Raw genomic sequence first — 16,057 nt, 5'->3', positions numbered from 1 at the left:
ATTAGTTTATACACTCTGCAGAGGTTTGCACACTTTTCCCCACAAGACTCGATCTCCTCCGTTGGTTTTCTCGTACCGCATGGTGTTTGAGAAACGGATGACCGAGACATAGTCTTTCAGAAGCGCTAGCACCTTACGAATGGGTAGACCGTACCAACCTACATCCCCTACATCTGTTAGTCTACCACTGTGAGAGTTCGCACGACTTAGTCAACTATGCTAGAGCCCATAGTAGCTTGTGGCTGCACACGGAAGTTTCTAGTATGAATAATCTCATGATCCCTTTGAGCCTGGGTGGCGGTCCAAAAGAAAACAGGCAATCGCTGGAATACCCAGGTGCCTCAATCCACCTAGATGTGTGTTTAGGTTGCCACCTTAAATAAACCATTAATTAACAAAGCTCACATCTGTCATGGATACAGTCACCCAATCCATGTCTACTAGCATAGCATAGCAATAATAAGCAAACATAGAGTAACTCCCAAAGGTTTGATAATAAACAGGTAATAGGTTCTACCTCAACTACTCCCCAAACCCACAATTTAATTAGATCCTAATCATGCAATGTGTGAGGATTGATCTAATGCAATAAAACTGGGTAGTAGGAAGTATGATCAAAGTGTTACTTGCCTTGCTGATGATCCGGGAAACCTAGCGATTCAAAGTAGCAAGCGGCGCACTCCGGGTACTCTATCGCAAACAAACAAGCACACAATAAGTACTCAACTAATGCACAAGTAAAACTCGAACAAAAGATCTAACCAGAAAGTTCAACTTAAGAACTCCGGTTGGCAAAAAGAATCAAAACGAACGAAGCAACGAAAGACAAACGGCAAAAGAAACAAGCTTCGTTTACTATCCTGGATCTAAGGCAATTTTTACAGTGGCAAAAGCTTGTTTGAGTTGGTTAAACGGAAAGAGGGTTTCGAGATGAAACTCCAGGCGCTTGAATCACCTGATTCTGATAAACGAGCGAAAAGATAAACTAGAACGAACATCGGTTCAGAGATCGCGATCAGAAAAACCGCGGATTTAATCCGAGAAAAAGAAAAACGACGAACTGTTAACGAACAAAGGTTCGTTAACAGAAACTAAACGAAAAACGCGTTCGTTAAAACTAACGGACGAACGGGCGCTCGCTAAATAAATAAACCGGAAAAAGCCGATCTATTTATTTAAAAAAACGGAAACTAGGGTTTTCAAAAAAAAAGACCGAATTGGTTTTTTTCTCAAAACCGGCCGGCGGCTACCTCGGCGGCGGGGCGGCGGTGGCGCGAGGCGGCGGCTCCGGGCGGCGCGGGGTGCGGCAAGCGGTGCGGCGGCGGCGGCGGTGCAGGCGACGGGGCGGCGGTGTGGGGTTGCAAGGGGGTTAGCGGCGGTTATAAAGGGGGCGGGGGAGGTCGACTTGGGGGAGGGGTCAACCTCGGGAGGCGTGTCCTCCCCGGACACGGCGGCGGCGGCGATCGGGACTCCGGTCCCGATCTGGCTGGATGCGGCGGCTGGCTGGGCCGGCCTGCTCGGCTGGGCCCTTGGCCCAGTCGGGCGAAGGTTTTTTTTAACAATTTCGCTGCGCCTAAAAAAATCTAGAAAAAAATATAAAAACTAAAAATGCCAAAACAAAGTTTTCTCCGTCTAAATAAAATATTTAGAACAGGATGAACATTTTTTTGGCTCTAAATGCAATTTTTGAAAACGTGCAATTTTTCCTAAATTCAAATAAAATAGCAAATAAAACGAAAATAAAATCTTATTTGATTTTTATTAAATCCGCAATATTTCTTTATTTTGGGAAAGTCATTTTATTCCCTCTCTCATATTTTGATAATAGAAATAATTGAAGATAAAATAAATAAAATCAAATGATCCTATTTTCAAAATTTGAGAAAAACTCAAATATGAAAATAACGAAATCCCCAACTCTCTCCGAGGGTCCTTGAGTTGCGTAGAATTTCTAGGATCAACCAGAAAAGCAATAAAATATGATATGGAATGATGATCTAATGTATAACATTCCAAATTCAAAATTTGGGATGTTACAGACAGAAGGGGAACCGACACGTATGTATTGTTGATATTAAGGATAACAAGATAGGGCTATTTTTACATAAATAGATCTTGTCTACATCATATCATCGTTCTTATTGCATTACTCCATTTTTCCATGAACTTAATACACTAGATGCATGCTGGATAGCGTTCGATGTGTGGAGTAATAGTAGTAGATGCAGGCAGGAGTCGGTCTACTAATCTTGAACATGATGCCTATATAATGATCATTGTCTGGATATCGTCATCATTATTTGAAGTTCTATCAATTGCCAACCATTAATTCGTTTACCCACCATTCGCTATTTTTCTCGAGAGAAGCCACTAGTGAAATCTACAGCCCTCAGGTCTCTTCTTTAGTATATTTGCCTTTGCGATCTATTTTAATTTGCTTTTATTTTTAGATCTATATTTCCAAAAACCCAAAAATACCTTGCTGTAATTTATTCCTATTTATTTTACCCCGCGTTCCAGCGAGATCTATTTATCCAATCTATCATATTTTTATCACGTCCTCTTGCCAATTTCTGACGCCGTTACCCGAAAGGGATCGACAACCCCTTTAATATGTCAGGTTGCGAGTATTTGTTATTTGTGTGCAGGTGCTGTTCATGTAGTATTGCGTGATTCTCCTACTGGTTCGATAACCTTGGTCTCATCACTGAGGGAAATACCTACCGTTGTTGTGGTGCATAATGTTACTTGAAGCTACGTCGGTATTTCCCCAAAGAAGAAGGGATGATGCAGCACAGCGATGGTAGGTATTTCCCTTAGATATGAAACAAAGGTTATCGAACTAGTAGGAGAACCAAGCAACACAACGTAAACAGCACCTGCACACAAATAACGAATACTCGCAACCCGACGTGTAAAAAGGGGTTGTCAATCCCTTTCGGGTAACGGCGCCAGAAATTGGCAAACAGACGTGAGAGAGTTGTAAATATTGATAGATCGAATGCCAAATAAAATAAATTGCAGCAAGGTATTTTTGTATTTTTGGTTTAATAGGTCTGAAAATAAAAGGAAAATAAAGTAGATCGCACAGGCAAATAATATGAGAAAGAGACCCGAGGGCCGTAGGTTTCACTAATGGCTTCTCTCAAGAAAAATAGCAAACGGTGGGTGAACAAATTACTATTGGGCAATTGATAGAACTTCAAATAATCATGACGATATCCAGGCAATGATCGTTATATAGGCATCACGTCCAAGATTAGTAGACCGACTCCTGCCTGCATCTACTACTATTACTCTACACATCGACTGCTATCCAGCATGCATCTAGTGTATTAAGTTCATGGAGAAACGGAGTAATGCAATAAGAACGATGACATGATGTAGACAAGATCTATCTATGTTGAGATAGACCCCATCGTTTTATCCTTTGTAGCAATGATATATACGTTTCGGTTCCCCTTCTATCATTGGGATCAAGCACCGTAAGATCGAACCTGCTACAAAGCACCTCTTCCCATTGCAAGATAAATAGATCAAGTTGGCCAAACAAAACCTAAATATCGGAGAAGAAATATGAGGCTATAAGCAATCATGCATATAAGAGATCAAAGAAACTCAAATAACTTTCATGGATATAAAAAGATAGATCTGATCATAAACTCAAAGTTCATCCGATCCCAACAAACACACCACAAAAAGAGTTACATCATATGGATCTCCAAGAGACCATTGCATTGACAATCAAACGAGAGAGAGGAAGCCATCTAGCTACTAACTATGGACCCGAAGGTCTACAAATAACTACTCACGCATCATCGGAGAGGCACCAATGGAAGTGGTGAACCCCTCCGTGATGGTGTTTAGATTGGATTTGGTGCTCTGGACTCTGCGGCGGCTGGAATTGATTTTCGTTGACTTCCCTAGGGTTTCTGGCCCAGGCGCGCCCTAGTGGGTTGTGCTCCCCTCAGAGCAGCCCCCAGGCGCTGCCTTGGCCCATTAGGTGTCTTCTGGTCCATAAAAAATCTCCGTAAAGTTTCGCTGCATTTGGACTCCGTTTGGTATTGATTTCGTGCAATGTAAAAAACATGCGGAAAACAACAACTGGCACTTGGCACTATGTCAATAGGTTAGTACCAAAAAATGAATAAAATGCCTAAAATAATTATAAAACATCCAATATTGATAATATAACAACATGCAACAATTGAAAATTATAGATACGTTGGAGACGTATCAACATCCCCAAGCTTAACTCCTACCCGTCCTCGCGTAGGTAAGTGATAAAAACAGAATCTTTGATGTGGAATGCTGCCTAACATGTCATATCACATTCTTTTCTTTATAGCATGGACATTTGGACTTTTATATTGTTCAAAGCAATAGTCTAGTTTTGACATGATAACTTAAATACTCAAGCATATCAACAAGCAATCATGTCTTTCAAAATATCAATGCTAAAATAAGCTATCCCTAGCCCATCATGCTCAATCATTGATCCATTCATGAAACACACGAGTATATTAACTACACCCATTGCTCAAGTACGAACATAGTGCCTCCTAGTTGGTGCTTTTATAAGAGAAGATGGAGACTCAAATTCAAAATAAAAATTGCATAAAGTAAAAGAAAGGCCCTTCGCAGAGTGAAGTAGGGACTTGTAGAGGTGCCAGAGCTCAAAGCAAAAAACTTAGAGAGAGAAAAATTTTGGGAGGCGCGTCCTTCCCACCAACGAAAATGACTTATAGTTCCCAACACTTTCCATGCTAGATATATCAAAAGAGGTTCCCAAACAGAAAATAATGTTTATTCCTTTTTCCACCATACTTTCACTTTCCTTGGCTAACCGTATCCACGGGTGCCTTCCATACCAACACTTTCCAAGGAATTTATTATTTGACAACATAAAATAAATTCATTTTTCATTTTGGGACTGGGCATCCCTAATACCTTTGCCTTACTCTCGTGCAATGACAAGTGAATAAACACTCATCGTGAGAATAACACATCTAGCATGGAAAATATTAGCCATCCCTCACCACTCCGCGAGTGGAACGAACACACAAAAGAGATGTTTATTTTGAAAATTAGAGATGGCACTTACAAATTTTCTTAGAACGGAAAAAGAATACCGCATATAGGTAGATATAGTGGACTCATGTGGCAAAACTGGTTTAAAGGTTTTTGGATGCACAAGTAGTGATCATACTTAGTGCAAAATGAAGGCTAGCAAAAGATTGAGAAGCGACCAACCAAGAAACGAATAATCTCATCACACCGAATAATGCACCACAAGTAGGATATAATTTCATTGCATAATTATTGAATTTCATGCGTGCATAGGGAATCACAAACCTTAACACCAATATTCTTACTAAAGCATAATTACTCATCAACATAACTCACATATCACATCATCATATCTCAAAACTCTTACTAAGAATCAAGTTTATTTTGTCCAATGATCTTCATGAAAGTTTTTATTATATCCTTCTTGGATATCTATCACTTTGTAACTAATTTTCATATGTTGCTTTTGATAAGCTCAAACAAATATAAGTGAAGATCATGAGCATAATTTTTCTTTCTCTCAAGTTAATTTAAGTGAAGCAAGAGAGAATTTCTTAAAAAAATACTAACTCTCAAATAAATCTAAGTGAAGCAAGAGAGCATTTCTTCAAAAATACTAAAGCACACCATGCTAAAAAAGATATAAGTGAAGCACTATAGCAAGTTGATACGTCCATTTTGCATCATGATTTTATATCGATATTTATTGCATTATGGGCTGTTATTACACATTTGTCACAATACTTATGCCCATTCTCTCTTATTTTACAAGGTTTACATGAAGATGGGGAATGCCGGCATCTGGAATTCTGGGCTGGAAAAGGAGCAAATATTAGAGACATATTCTGCACATCTCCAAAAGTCCTGAAACTTCACGGGAGCATGTTTCAGAATATATAAAAAATATTGGGCGAAAGAAGTACCAGAGGGGGGCCACCCACCGTCCACGAGGGTGGGGGCGCGCCCCCTGCCTCATGCCCCCCCCTGGTGGCCCTCCGATGCCCATCTTTCGCTATATGGAGTCTTTTGTCGAGGAAAAAATCAGAAGCAAGCTCATGGGACGAAACTCCGCCGCCATGAGGCGGAACCTTGGCAGAACCAATCTAGGGCTCCGGTGGAGTTGTTCTGCCGGGGAAACTTCCCTCCAGGAGGCGGATCTCCATCAACATCTTCACCAGCACCATCCCATCTCAAACCCTAGTTCATCTCTTGTATCCAATCTTTGTATCCAAAACTGTCGGAACACGGGTTCTGGCAAAAGCCTTAATGTTTGAACTCTGGGGTGCGCACGAAGATTTCTCCCCTACCAGTCCACGTCCTAACTCAGCTAAGATCTTGCGAACTAACTCGATGAACTCGCAACACAAAGGACGCAAGATTTATACTAGTTCGGGCCACCGTTGTGGTGTAATACCTACCCAGTGTGGTGGTTGGTGGATTGCCTCTTGGCTGGATGATGAAACAGTACAACGGGAAAGAACAGCCTCCTGTGAGAGGTGTTCTATGCTCGGTGAACTTGTGGTTGTTCTGGTTCTCTCTCGATCTCACTCCCTCTACCTCTCTCCTCTCCTTCCTAGCTATGGTGTGGCTAGTTCTATTTATAGAGGCCCTGGTCCTCTCCCAAAAATATTGAGGCGCGGGAAGGGAGCCAACAACCGGCCAAATTTGAAAGTGGACAAACTAGTAAGCTTATCCTGACAAAAGTCTTCGCCCTGCAAAAGGCTCTGGTGAATGACGAGCCGCCCCTTTGGGCCTCCATGGCGACCCTCCGTCTTGGCCATCCTGCTGTCTTGGTCTCTTGCACCCGATATGGAAACCTTTGCTGACGCCTCGGTACTCCCACGCCTCTGCGCCAGCTTCTTAGCACCAAAGAGGAAACAAGGAACGGCTGTGCGCGCTGGCGCCCACCTGGCCTTGTGTTCATTCATGGCTCCACGTCACTTAGACCCTCCGCCGAGGTTTGCCTGCCTTGAACTCTCTCCGCCCCGCCCCTCGCGAGCCCGCTGCGAGGCCGGCTCCTTGAGGAGGTCTTGCGTCGTCCGCCTCGCGAGGCTTGGCCCTCACCGAAGGTCTTGATGCCTCATCGATGAAGATGGGTCGGTACAGGCCTGCTAGCAAAGCCACACGTGGGCCGCAGGCAGGCAAGTCTGGGGACCCCGTTCCCAGAACGCCGACAGTAGCCCCGGGCCCAAGGCGCCCCCGGGCTTGGTTTTCGAGGGCAAAGACAAGGTCAAGTGTGGATGCCACGGGCCTAATACATGCGGGCCTTGTCGATGCATGGCAGTTGATTGGACGTGGGCATCTCAGCTCCCCTCCCCACGCTACCTCGGCAACTGCCCGACTTGACAAGTCCCTGCGGCATGCAAGGAAAATCATCATTACCTATGATCATGGGGGGGGGCTGGTTGGCCTTCTCCTGGTATAAATGGGAGGGTGGCAGATCCCCCGTTTCCCATATCTCCTATGCCTCTCCCGCTTCTTCTCCTTCCTAGCTCCACTCCTTGCTTGTGCAGATGCGCCAATCCAGAGGTTCTCGGCCGCCCGAGAAGGGCAAGGCTCCCCTCAACGAAGCTCGAGCTGCTTCCGCCGAAGAAGAGAAGGTCCCATCCGCCGCGGAGATGGTAGTGAGGCCGGTTGGTGTCCGCGGCCTTGTGTGACGAGAAAGCCACCTCCTGGTACCCGCTGCCCTTGTTGCTCATGCCGATGATTCCGGAGGGAGGCATGGTGAGCGGCAACCGCCCGCGCCAAGGGCCTCGGTCACGGCGCCGCGGAGGGCGCATGCCGTCCGCCCCCAAGGGGTCCACGCCGAGGACTCCTGCCGCGAGTTCGTGCTGTGGGCGGTGAATGCCCCCGAGCACCTGGATTCGCCTCCCGCAGTTCTTCGCCGCCGAGGGGCCTTTCGCGAGCTTTGGCCTGCAACACGGCCGAACTACGACGCCCCCAAGCGACTGGAGCGGAGATTGAGTCGTTGCCTCAGGGAAGATCCTTCATGACCCGAGGCTGGGGCGAGATTGCCCGAGTCTGCAACGCGGAGGGCGCCCTCCGCGATCCACTTTGATTACGACGGAGCCTCCGTGTTGTTCTTTCAAGGTCTTCGACAAGGGAATGCCGCCCGCCTGGAGTGCTGCCCTGAGGAGGTTGCCAGGATGACGCTGCGGCGAGCCGCTGGGGGCCCGCCGCAGGCCTCGCCTGCAGCTCCTCCGCGACAGTGGGTGACTCCTGTGGTCCAGCGACTCTCCTAAGCTCGTGGAGTCTCCGGAGACGAGCGATTGCCAGATACGGTGCCCCCGAGCTCCCACCGAGCCGGAGCAGGGCCACGGTGTCCAGCCGCCGTCGCCGCTGATCTGGATGGGGTTGGCGCCGGCCTCACGTGGCCCACTCTTGATGATGGCGTCGGCGACATCTGGTGTGTGTAGATAGAACTCCTAGGAATTCCTTCCTTTTTGTTCCTTGCGAGGAATCAAGAAATGAACCCCGTGGGGGCGTGTAAAGCATCTGTAATGCCTTTTGTCAATATAGCCCTCATTATGAAGATTTGCGTGTGCATATCCTACCGAGGCTCGGCCTCCCCTTTCCAATCCCGCGGTAGTTTGGTGTTCTATGCTGACAGGTCCCGGTCCCCAGGCATGCTACAGCCGTCGCTGGTATGCCAGGTCGCATGCCGTGGTCAAGGCCAGGAGGTGAGCGGCCCGAGGTCCAGTAAGAGCTCCTAAGGCGCTATGCTCAAGAGGTCCCGTTTAGCGCGTAAGCAGCTATCTTAGGATGTGAAAGGAAGAGAACGTTGCCACAACAGGGCAGCGAAGGGTGTGAGCGAGGGTCTCGTGCCGTAGCGACTGGTGGATCCAGAGCGAGAACTTATCTTGGCTGTCCGGGGTCGGCTCCTCGAGTCATGCCGAACTCGTACGTCGGCCACTGTAGTGTAGCTTGGCCAGGCCTGTACGGGTCTGCCCCTCCCCTCCATGTTCTTCTTGGTGCTCTGCGTCCTCAGGTCCCGGCCCTCGAGCGAGCTCAGCCGCCGCTGGTATGCCAGGTCACGTGCCATGATCAAGGCCAAGGGGTGAGGGCCGGAGAGCCAGTAAGAGCTCCTGAGGCGCAATGCTTAGGAGCCCCTTTTAACGCGCAAGAAAAACGCATGAGAGAAGAGGGAGAGTCCGTGGTACCGCCTGCTGCGGCCCTCAGGAGGTCCCTGCAAGTTAGCGCGAGGAAGGGCACCAGTTGCCGTGGTGACTGCTGATTCGCTTCTGGTGCGTGAGAGGGGACTCCATACTGTGGAGAGCCCCCGGGGCGTGTACAGCCCCGCCATGACATATGGCTTGCGCGGCAGGGCTAGACGAGGTGTGTCTGGGCACTCGTGAGCCGGCGCGGGACTCACGAGGCCCTACCTCAAGGCGGGTTGTGCCAGGTCTTGGTTCTTGTTCGCTGTCTTGGTCCTGCGAGGTGGTTAGCCAACCTGCGCTGAACAAATCTCCTGAGGTTATCACGTGAGAAAGATAAACACCAATGGCCCCAGGAGGTGACGTGAACGGGGCCGTCGCGCCAGACAGAGCTCAGCCGCTGGATTTATCGACGCTGCAGGGACGGGCCCGAGCACAAACGCCGTGCTTAACTTACTCACGCAATGGGTTCTGAAGAAAGATGGCCGGCGCGCGGATCCCATGGTGGGCGACAATCAAGCAGGTGATAGTCATAGATAGATTAAGCATGAAAGGCAACCTAGCTCAGGTAAATGCAGGGAAGATGCATGCCACTGGGTCAGGCCTGAGCGGCTTGGGGATGATGCAGCCCAAGGGGCGCCCCCAACAAGGTAAGCTAAAGACATAAAAAGGGATACATGCCACAGGGACGGACCCACGCGGCCTGGGAATGATGCAGCCCTGGGGGCGCTCCCAGCTGAATGAACTTGGAAAATGTCACCTGGTTCTGTTGATGAAGGAGAGTTGGGGCAGCTGAAGGTATGCGGCGAAGGGGCTACTCCTCATGAGCCACCGGGGCCCTAGGCCTCGGGAGGCTCTGGGGTCCAGGGGGTTCCTTGTGGACCGTCTTCATCTCCGTCAGCACAGCGTGGTGCTTGGCCTCCTGAGCCGCCAGGATGCTCCGCAGGTTGCACTGATAGGTGGTCACCACGCTCGGCAGGCCAAAAGGTATGTGAATGTAGCTGTGAGGTGGGCCCTCGCAGCGTCCCACGCACGAAGGCTAGAAAAGCTCCTGAGAGGCGGCCCGGTTGAGCCCTGGGACGTCGATGGGGAGCTGCGCCTGGTGAGCGGCGGCTGCCGCGCATGGTCCTTGCGTCTTGTAGTTCCTGAGTGTTCTTGGTGATGAACTCCTGAACGGTGGGCAATCCTTGCCCTGTGTTCTCCCGAGGGAAACGTGCCACGAAGCACGCCTCCAAGTGGTGCCCAAGCGCCTCCCTCGTGATGTTGGCAAAGTATGAGGCCCTCCAGAAGATAGCCCCCAAGCCCTGCCCGAGAGGGGCGCTGGGCGCGCTTTCCTATGCGATGGAGGGAGGTGCCCCAGGCACGGGCACCGGTCCTGACGAGGCGCCGCTTGCCTGAGGCCCTGCGTGGCGCAACTGCTTCTTCTTCTTGGCGGTGACCTTAGGAGGGCGCTCGCCCTGGCTGTCGGGGTCGTCGATTGCTGCATCTTGGAAGGCACGCTCGAGGGAGCACACCACGTCTCTTTCCTCGCACGGGACTATGATGATTCCGCCGCTTTCCGGCATCTTGAGGACATTGTTGCCGTGATGGGTCACCACCATGAACTTGGCCAGGGCTGGATACCCGAGGATGGCGTTGTACGACAGGCGGATGTAGGCGACATCGAAGTCAATGAGTTCAGTGTGGTAGTTGTTGCATTCTCCAAAGGTAACGGGGAGGCGGACCTGCCCGATCGGGGGAGTAGAGCCGTCGGTCACTCCTGAAAAGGGCTTGGTAGGCTGAAGCTGGTCATATGGCACTTGGAGGTTGTCGAACGTGTCGATGGACAGGACATTGAGCCCTGCGCCGCTGTCGATAAGGGTCTTGGTAACCTGCACGTTGCCGATGACTAGTGAACAAAGCATTGGGAGGACGCCTGCGGTAGCTGCGCACTTGAGCTGATCTGCCGAACTGAACGTGATGGGGCACTTGGACCATCTGAGCAGGTGTGTGGCCTCGAGCTTAGGGAGGACTGCATTCACTTCACGAGCAAACTGTTTGAAGATACGCTGCGAGGCTGGGGCTTGAGCTCCGCTCAAGATGCAGGCGATAGCACGCGGCTCCTGGAAGCCCCCAGCCCCCTCGTCTTGGTGGTGGTCATCATTCCTTCTGGGTGGTGGCGGTAGTGGAGGAAGGCCAGCGTTGCCTTGAGGGCGATCCTCATGAGGCTGGTCCCTCCAGGCGCCCTCGCGAGGCTGATCCTGCTAGCGGTCCTCACGAGGCCGGCCGCGCCACTCCTGGCGCAGGCCACGGTCGTCCCAGCGTCCGCCACCACATCCTCCTCCTCAGCCGTTGTTGGGGATATTATTATTAGGTATAAACCGGCCATGAGGGGCCGGGTTATGCCCACAAGGAGTTAGTCATGTTCGAAGCCCATGAAGACAAGAGGTATGGCGCTTTACAAAGGAGATCTACATGAAAGCCTAGGGCACAAAGGCGGATTAGGACCCATAGATATAAACCGCCATATGATATGTAAATTATGTTGTAAGGCAAGGAAAGGTAGAAACGGAGCCGGGAACGTGTATGACCATGCCTCGGGATTCTGTAAACCACTGGGCATTAACCTGTGTATATAAAGGGACGACCCGGCGGCGGTTTAGGGACGAAAACAATAACTCGAGAGCCAGGCAAAGTGGATTCGCTCCCTGGTCATCGAAACCCTAGCAATTCCATCATAACTGGACGTAGGCTTTTACCTTCACCGTAAGGGGCCGAACCAGTATAATTCCTCGTGTCCCTTGTCCCATGTCGCGATGGCTCCACGACTAAGTCCTTTCACGAGGACATCTGCCGTGACAAAACCACGACAGTTGGCGCCCATAGTGGGGCTATCACACGATGGTTTCGAGTTCTTGAAGGGCAGCTTCGAAGGAATCAAAGGATACGATGTGGGCTGGATGACCAAGAGTCGTCGCGGAAAGCTCTACGTCGACGACGTAGGCTGGGGCCCCGAGGCCGGCTCGATCAAGTACGGGTACCGGGTCCCTTTTGGCGGAATACACGCCTTCATTGGCAAGATCGGCGAACCGGGCCCTGAGCCGGACATCTGCACCAACATCATAAAGTGTGCCTTCATGGGAGTCATCCATGGAGTGGAATCTGAGGGTAGATTCGAAACCGTTGTCTACTCTGATGACGAGTCTTCAACCGGAGAGACCGAGTCGCTGTATCAGCTGCAGGATGGCCGGATTAGTGGTGGTTCCGATGGCGACAGTATTCTGGTCCTCTCTGATCCGCCAAGTCGAGTTGTGATCTTCATGGCTGGTACACAATCAGTGCAGCATTCTTCTACCGTCGCGACGCTGATTTTCGGTTCAGCAGCTGCAACGCCAGCCGGGGCAGGGGGCTCTGCACCACCGCCGGCTCAGCCTTTGTCCGATTTATTCGACACATTGGCAATGTTGCTAGCAGCTGAGGTTAGTCCAGCAGATCAGGACCGGCATAACGTAGAGATTGAAAAGGTGAAGGATCAGATAGTTCAAGCTAAAGCAGATCTGGTAGCAGAAAGCACAAGGATGGCCGTAGAGTGGGCCGAGTTAGAGGCGCGGGCTTATCGGCTTATGTTGGATCAGAGGGCGTCAGATGATGTCATGAGGAGAAGGTACCGGTCTCACCTGCCTCCGGTTTACGAGGGAAGGAACCTCTTTAACACACCAGGAGCGGGAACCAGCAACTAGCCAACGGTAAACCGGGTGGAGGCACCTGGGACGGGGGCGTCGGTCTAGCCGCGCACGACAGATCCGCCTCGTCAGAACAATGTCCTACCACAGCATGTTTCAACGCCTCCGGGTCATTACTCTAACCTGTTGGATAACATCGTCGCTGTCGCTTCATGATTGGCAGCTCTCCCAATCGAAGGCAAGTCTCCAGTAGCAGTTGAAACACGACGGGCTAGAGAGCTCCTTCAGATGGCTTTGACCCAACAACAGGCTTATTCACACAGTCGTGAGAGGATTCATTCCACACCCCGCTCAAGTCAGAGCTACAGCAGGCATATCGATGCACCGACTGTATCAAGCAGTGCGCGAAACCGTAACCCGCCGCGAGGGCATAACCCGGCGGGTGGCGGTGCTAATGCCTAGGATGTGGTGGATCACGGTCGAACACGTCGAGAAACCGAGTTAGCAGCGCAATACGCGGCTCCTCATCTTACTCCAGTTCGTCCAACCACTTTAGTGGAACGAGGTGTGGTTTTCAGTTCTTTCCGGCTGCCGTGTCTCACCCCGGCCTTGCGTAACGTGCGGCTGCTAAGGACTTCAAGGGTCCTCGTAAGGTGCCCAATTACACTGCCGATTTACCCCCTGAGTCATGGGTTGAGAGCTATTAGATGGCGATGGAGATGCTGGACGTGGATGATGCAGCATGTGCTAAGTACTTCACCATGATGTTGGAAGGAACAGCTCGCAGTTGGTTAAAAGGTTTACCAGTTAACTCCATTGGGTCATGGGCCAAGTTAAAAAGCCGGTTTATCCAGAATTTCAAAGGTACGTGCAAACAGCCCATGTTAATTGTGGACTTAGCCGCTTGTGTTCAAGAGGAAGGGGAGTCTAAAACCCATTGGGTGCAGCGGGTATCAGCCATTCTGCATTCATCAGACCGCATCAATGCTGACACGGCAGTCTTAACATTGGAAGGCAACTGGCGGTTTACGCCTTTGAAGCTAAAGTTGGGAAGGCTCAAGCGTCACTGCAATGACATGTCCACGCTTATGGAAACCCTGGTTAAGTATGCCGATTCAGATAGTACCAAGGACCCTGAGTCCGAGGATGAAAAGACGGGGACGGGAAAGAAGAATGGCAGCACCAAGGGGCAGCAACATAACTCGGCGGGTCATGGAAACAACGGTAAGCGCAAGGCGGATAACAGCTTGGATTTTATGGCTAACACCAACACCTAGAATAATGGCAACGCTGCAAGGGTAAACCGCCCCAGCGGGGTAGAGGTTCAGGCCCCAATCTGGAACGCATGTTAAATGAGCCTTGCCCAAAGCACGGGTCACGAGAGAGGTCAGCTACGCACCTTTGGAAGGATTGTTTCATCATGCGGGAGTTTAAAAATTCAAGTTATTTCCAATACGACCAGGGACCGCCCGACGGTTCAGGAGGTGGTTCTCATGGGCCGAGTTATGGTGGAGGCGGTTCCGGTTCAGGATTTCAAGGCAATCAAACTAGACATGGCAATCAAGGCAATCAGGGTAACCAGGGGTGTTATAATCATCAGGGGGGTCAGCAGCAGCAACAATCAGGTTATCAGAGTAATCCGAAGCAGTTGAATAGTGGGAAGTACCATGTTTTCACCACTAGCCTATGTAAGCGCGATCAGAAGCTGCATAAGAGGGCAGTAAACTCCGTTGAACCGGCGGTGCCCCGTTATCTGCGCTGGTTTGAACAGCCCATTTTGTGGAGTCGAGAGGATCATCCACCCTGGGTTGATAATTCGGGTCATCTGGCCTTAGTGGTGGCACCTCAGGTTGGGGGGTATAAGTTCACCAAGGTACTCATGGATGGAGGGAGCAGTATCAATATCCTTTACTATGAAACCTTCCATCGCATGGGGTTTACAGATAAGAATCTTAAACCGTCGAACATCGTTTTTCATGGTGTGGTGCCTAGTAAGTCGGTGTACCTAGTTGGTAAGATAGCTCTAGAGGTGGCTTTTGGAGACGATCATGATTCAAGATTAGAAACATTGACTTTTGAAGTGGTGAAAATCAAGAGCCCATATCACGCCCTATTTGGATGGCCGACTTATGCTAAGTTCATGGCAAGGCCTTGTTATGTTTATCTGCAGCTTAAGATGCCGGGTCATAAGGGGACCATCATAGTGTATGGGAGCCAGAAGATTGCTTTGGAATGTGAAGAAGGTGATGCGGCCTATGCTGAGTCGGTTTGTGCATCAGAGGAGTTGAAATTTTACAAAGACAATGTTGATTCGGCAGATATGACTTCTCTGAAAAAGCCAACTATAGAGCATGATCTGGCTTTGAAGTTTAAATCGGCTGAGGAGACTAAGCTGGTTTACTTTGTTCCTGTTCATTCATCCAGGCAGTTCAGCATCAGTGCTAACCTAGATCTGAAATAGGAAAGCGCGCTCATCGAGTTCATCCGTGAGAACAGAGACATGTTTGCATGGAAGCATTCTGACATGCCAGGTGTACCGAGGGAACTCGCTGAGCACACTCTTAATATAGATCCTAAGTTTAAACCGGTCAGGCAGTTTCTCCGCCGCTTCAATGAAGAAAGGCGCAAGGCTATTGGTGAGGAGGTAGCCCAGCTTTTGGCAGCAGGGTTCATTGTGGAGGTTTTTCACCCTGAGTGGCTAGCTAATCCGGTGCTGGTACTTCAGAAAAATGGCACTGGCGTATGTGTGTGGACTACACAGATTTGAACAAGGCCTGTCTGGCTGATCCCTTTGCTCTCCCTCGTATTGATCAAATCATTGATGCTACGGCGGGTTGTGATCGTTTGTGTTTTATGGACGCTTATTCTGGTTATCATCAGATCAAAATGGCAGTTAAGGACCAGGAGAAGACAACTTTCATAACTCCATTTGGAGCCTTCTGCTATGTATCAATGCCTTTTGGGCTCAAGAGTGCCCAGGCGACTTATCAGCGTTGTGTACAGAATTGTCTTCATAATCAGATTGGGCGCAATGTTCATGCTTATGTGGATGATATTGTGGTGAAGTCCAGAAAGGAGGAAACATTGATAGGTGACTTGAAGGAGACTTTTGATAACCTCCGGGTTTATAAGATGATGCTTAATCCGGCCAAATGTCTCTTTGGTGTCCCG

This window comes from Triticum urartu, chromosome 4 (genome assembly GCF_003073215.2).
Source record: "Triticum urartu cultivar G1812 chromosome 4, Tu2.1, whole genome shotgun sequence".
NCBI classification, from domain to species: domain Eukaryota; kingdom Viridiplantae; phylum Streptophyta; class Magnoliopsida; order Poales; family Poaceae; genus Triticum; species Triticum urartu.
This window is presented reverse-complemented; position numbering follows the sequence as displayed.